This window comes from Lagopus muta, chromosome 4 (assembly GCF_023343835.1).
Source record: "Lagopus muta isolate bLagMut1 chromosome 4, bLagMut1 primary, whole genome shotgun sequence".
NCBI classification, from domain to species: domain Eukaryota; kingdom Metazoa; phylum Chordata; class Aves; order Galliformes; family Phasianidae; genus Lagopus; species Lagopus muta.
Genome location: NC_064436.1, coordinates 45,932,643 through 45,938,642, shown reverse-complemented (window position 1 = coordinate 45,938,642; position 6,000 = coordinate 45,932,643).

Genomic DNA, 6,000 nt, shown 5'->3' with positions numbered 1-6,000 from the left:
AATAAATCAGTTTTAGACTTGTCTCAGATAAATAAAAGACAGTTTCAAAACAAAGCTCTAGCACACTGCAGCAGTGCTAAGTTTCATTATTATTTAAATGCGATCTCTCTCACAGGAAACCTTTGAAGGAATAGTAGGGTTACTCAGATTGATACAAGAGGAAAGCCAGGACATACGGAACATGAGAGAGCTTACTGCATTATTCTGAAATGATCTGTTCAAATATGCATGTTACAGCTCACATCACAGACTCTCTCAAGTCTATATTCTAGATCATTGTATCTGTACAAATCTGGGTAGACAAACATTTTAATTCACAAAATCACAGCTTTGGTTAGGATCACACGGGACATTCAAATACAATTCGCAGAGAAAAATCAAGTTTTTTGCAAAACAACAAAAATGAGAGGACCTTTGGGGAAAAGTTTTTAGGAAGCAGTAAATATATGTAAGAGAGAGGCAAGGTTATCTGGGATTTATACATTTTTCCAAATATTTATGCCAGGTGCTAAAAAGCAGCATTGCCCTTGCTTAAAACTATTTGGACAAGCAGGCTTACAGCTTTCCTCTCTGTGTAAACAGTATAGCAACATTCTAAACAGATTAATAGTGGTATCTGTTCAAGTCAAATATTTATTTAAGCTAGATGAGTGGAAAAGGTAGTCTAAGGAGAATATTCTAACCACATATTACAGGAGGTACTGAAGTATCCTGCCTTCAAGCAAACATCTCACCTTGACGAAATGATGTTGTTTAAAATGAAAAGACTTCATGACCTAAGCTGTTGTTTCCGGTTACCTAAGAGGGACGTTCTTTCTCTTTCAGAGCTGTCAGAGATATTTATACTTATGTTGGCTATTGCAGGAGAGTTTCCAGTGCAGAAGTCTGCAAAGCAAGAGTAGGCTCAATTGCCATGCGTTGCACTGGGAAGAGATCACAGAATCGGGGATATTCAGGTTGGATATTAGGAAAATGTTTTCTCAAAAAGAGTGGCGAGGCAGTGGCACTGGCTGTCCAGAGGTGGTAGAGTCACCATCCCTGGAGGTGTACAGGAAACATGCAGACGTGGCATTAGGTGATGTGGTTAGTGGGCATGGTGGTGACAGATTGGCGATTAGACTAGATGATTTTAGTGATCTTTATCAACCTCAGTGATTTTAGGATTCTCTCCTTTTTTCACTACATTTTTATTCCACAATCCTGAATGAATAACTGATGGTGACACTGCCTTACCACACCCAGGAGGGAAGGAGACCAGAAGGGCCAGGACAGGAGCATAACACTGCAGCACAGCACCTGGGCCAGCCCTGGCAGCCTGCTCAGGGAAGACACTGCTGTCTGCACTCATAGTGCCTCAGCCTGCTCTCAGTATGCAGGAAGACAATAGAAAATAGCTCTGCTTGTTCATAAATTCCATTAGAGAAACCCAAATGTTAGAGCAGTGATTTTGGTCAGGCAGAATTGACTAAATTTAAGAGACTGAAAAAGCTGAGATAATTTTTGTCCCTTGTACCTGTGAAGAGCTGATTTCAGGAAAATTTTAGACAGTCCCTTGCATACAAATCAACATCGCTTATCCATTTTGTCCCATTTCATTTAATTTTTCAGTTCAAGTAAGAATTTGTTTTAAACAACAAACAACTATGGAGTTAGAGCAGCATGGCATTGAAGCCGAGCTATTCATAGCTTAAGCTTGACAGGTCGTATTTCACCATCATGTTTTCAACATCTGCAACCTCCTCTTGTTTTGTGCAAGGCATAAGTAAATGTCATGCAGCACAGGCACCAGAGAGGAGCGGCTGAGACAGGGAAGTGCCACAGCTGTGCTGCCTCAAGAGCTGGACATAAAACCTCTCTGGAGCAGGCGGAGCAGGGGAGCCTCTCATACAGCAACGTGCATTGTGTTAAGCCCAGCATTTGCCTTCTGCTCTGCAGCCAAACAGCAGCGCTGAACACTTACCCCATCCTGCTTTCACTTGCCACCCTGCTCGGGGTGGCTCTGCTCAAACAACCAGATAGGACCAAGTGACCTCCAGAGGCCACTTCCAACCTCAGTCAAACTAATTCTGCAAAGAATCTGTTTGTCGGGGCAGAGAGATATGTTGCTTACACTGCTGAACTCCTCCTGACTCCTTTTTTCAGTTCAGGCCCCAGTGAAGAAGCCTTGTGTTGGGCTCTGCTGCATAATCCAAACACAAACCTGGTTTTCCAGCTGGTTTTCAGCATTCCCAGCTGAGTGTTCTTGCAGGAAATGTGCACCTTGGAGCCCAGCCATTCACGCCATCTGTGATCCTGGTGGCCTTTCTGCGTAGAAGTCCTTGGAGCCATGGAAGGGGCCTGGCACAGAAACCAGACTGCCCTGTCCCAGCCTCAGAGAAGCAGAGAGGTAAAGGGAAAATGCACAATAGTCCAGAACTCTCAGCAGTGCAATGGGACTGCTCACTGATGTGTACAAAGACCATGGTTTCTAAGGATGTGAAGTTTAGAAAGTCTTTGTTTCATCCTCTGACTGCCAGTAATGCAAATCTCACGGTTAAGAAACAATAGTCATAAGTTAAATTTTGCAAGATTACAGACTGGGGCCATAAATTCTCAACACAAATCTGGGGGATTAATGGGTTTGAGGAAATAGTCCACCTTTGGCTCAAGTACTGGCTTCCAGTTACCTTATTCAAGTACAGAGCTGGTGCTCTGAGCAGCTAGACCTGATTCCTGGAGAAGTCCTCGCCAAAGAAAAATTGCTGAGCACAAGCAGGACTAGATCAGAATCCATTTCAGAAGATCAGGAAATGGAAATAGTATTTTCACTCCAACTTGGAAGTCTCGTCAGCAAGCAATCCTTCCACTGAGATCGTTTTGCTAGTGCTTCCACAATCTCAGACCAAGACCAGGCGGTTGGCTGCAGGCAGGCTCAGTCCCATCACTCACAGCACAGAGCTGTCCCTCAGAGGCTTGTATTCACAGCTGGCCTTCCAGCCACAGTTCTCCAAGGGATGGGTTAGCATTTTGGGTACATTTCCAGAGCAAAAGCCAGGTCTTGGTCTCAGATGATGATAACTCTTCCACTTCTTCCAGCCGTTCAGCTCATGTCATCTAATTGTTCTCCCAAACTGAACAGTACAAAATCTGGTCTGAATCGCAAGAGGAGATTGCACATTCTTGCACACAGACACACAGGAAAGGTTCCCACATTTTTAAATGATTATCAAAGATGCAGCAGCTTCCTAAAGAGGCTAAAAAAATGGCTTTGTCTTTATGCTGTCCAAAGCAGAGGTGTCAGATCCACGATAGCTACACCATTTACTTCCCTTTCATACCAGTGCATTAGTACCAGCCTAGAAAATGAATTATCATCTGTTCTAATTTATCAAGGCAGATGTTTAACTTTGAGAGTATTGAGGGAAAGCAATCTTCTATCACAACTACAAATAAGAATAATAACTCAGTTACTTGTTGAAAGTATGAGACTATTTCAAAACAGGAAGGAGAGAATGCTTTCTGGATGACCAACACATCTAGATGCTTGTCATTTTTCTAGTCCAGGTGGATTCCCTTCCAGATCAGCATCAGTTTTTGTATCACTGCTTATGTAGGTGAGGTACACTGTGTAGTAGTCAGTAGACTTCAGTTTATCTAATTAGTAAATATTTAGAATAAAAAGTTCACAGCACTCTGCTCCTTTAAGTATAAGTCGCAAATATAAAGCACTGGATAGAAAAAATAAAGTCAGTTGAATTCTAGCTTTATATTCTAGTACATTTTTTATCTATGTGTTTCTCTACATAGCACAGTAATACCATAACATAAGAGGGAAAAAAAAATACATACTTGAGAGGATTTTGAGACTGAAATAAGTTTAAGAGTAGTTACAGGAAACTTAAGTTATACGAATGCCAAAAATTTTCCAACAAGCTAAGCCAAATTTGATGTAACCTAATCTAAGGAACATCAGAGGAACACTCAGAGCCTTGCTATGATTATCTGTGTCTGTGCCTCTGCACACAGTCCAATTTTCACTGTAGTGTGATTTAGCAGGATGTTCAAAAATAGATCCCTGACCTTCCAGTTAAGTCATATTAAAGCTGAATTAAGCATTCATTGTGGTGCCATACCATATGCTGTACATAACAGGGCAAGATGTAGGTCGAATGGAAGATACAGCTACTCAGAAACTCAATGATACCTGAATAAATGTTGCCTTTTGGCAGATTGTATACTAGAGCTGAGCTGGCCATGGCCATAGGCAAGGCAGTGGCTCAAAGGCACAGCCAACAACATGGAGATTTTGTTCATGCTCTGTAGAGATGAGATATTCCCTCCTCTTTTCCCTCTCCATCACAACCTAACAGCACTTCATGTGCAGACACAGTAAGGGACTTTAGTGAGCTGACTTAGAATTTACTGGAAGAGCCCTTGAAATTCATGGAACAGATTTCAGTCACATAGTGAGACAGCTTGCTGCCGTATTCATAGGGATGCAGCTCTTGGTTTAAGTAACAAATCCCACAGTGCCCTGGGTCTCAGTTCAGACATGGGCATAAGAGCTGCTGAGCTCTCATGATGGGTCAGTTACCCTTGAGAGTCTCACACACCTTTACTGGGACAGAAATAAACAATTGTATTTACAGTAGGGCTGATCTCTTCTCTACCCTCTACCTTCTTGCTCATCTTTCTGGTAAACATGTTCTTTGGCTTTTTCCCATTCACAAAAGGACATCAGGATACAGATTATGTTGGTGGTTCGATGTAGATAGATGAAAGGCTGAAAATCAAGCCAAAGAATCATAAAGCTTTCAAGGCTAACTGCTGAAAACTTGTGTGCCGACTGACCTTATATCTTGGTGTGCTTTTATAAATTATTTGGCAGATAAGAAAGGACCCTGTGCAGTTTAAATGGCCTACATCCTAGCTAGCCTCAAAGATGCAGCTGCTTCACCAGCTGGGCTCTTAAGAGCACCTTGTTCTTCTCTCATCTCCCAGGCCCTGGAAAAAGATGCTGGAGAAGCCCTCTTGCTTCTTGTTGGATACTAAGAGCAAGTGAATCATAGAATCATAGAATCATAGAATCACTAAGGTTGGAAAAGACCTAAAAGATCACCCAGTCCAACCGTTCACCTATTCCCAATAGCTCCTACTAAACCATGTCCCTCAACGCAACATCCAGTCTTTCCTTGAACACCCCCAGGCTCGGTGATTCCACCACCTCCCTGGGCTTCTAGACTGCCTCACCGCAAAGTATCAAAGGAAAACCCACTTCACCCGTGGCTTTGAAGAGGCTAGGAGCATGGAGAAGGTTGATCTCACCTCTGCAACATGAACTTCAGCCCAACATGAACTTGTGGGCCAAACAAGAGCCCAGATCTATTTTAGGTCTGGAAGAAGCATTCCTCATTGTCTGAAGTGTCTAATGTCCAGCTCAGAACTGCAGATGTGGATCATAATGGCCAACCCAGCACGCAACAGTGGGGAACAGAAACTTGTATCTAGCAGCCTTAAGGAGCTGCATAAATACCCAGTGACAGCAAGGAGCCTGGAAAGGCCAGGTACACATCACAGGTTGCCTTGCCAACATGATCACAACATAACCAGGACTGAAAAAGTCATTAAGGTATCCGTGTTAGACTAATAGGCTGAGGCTAAGTGGCAGTCATTTACGGTATAGAAACAAGTATGCAAGATGCTTCGTATCCATCATGTGTGTTATAAACACCAGACTTTGCACAGCCCTAACAAATGCTGTCTGTATGCTCCTTTGCTCTCCAGTTCATCCACTTGCAGACGGTGCCTTTGTGTCACCAGTGTGCAGAATGCTTTGCTGCTGGGGACACCCAATGTCCTAGGCAACAAAACTGAACTAAACCCCCAAGAATGTTACTAAAAACTAAACTTTTAAAACAAAACTAAACTTTATCCCCAAGAATATTTATTTTTGAACAGTTCCTGGACAACTTGGAAAAGCTGCTGATCTGCCATGCTTTTCATCAGTAGAGGTGATAGATG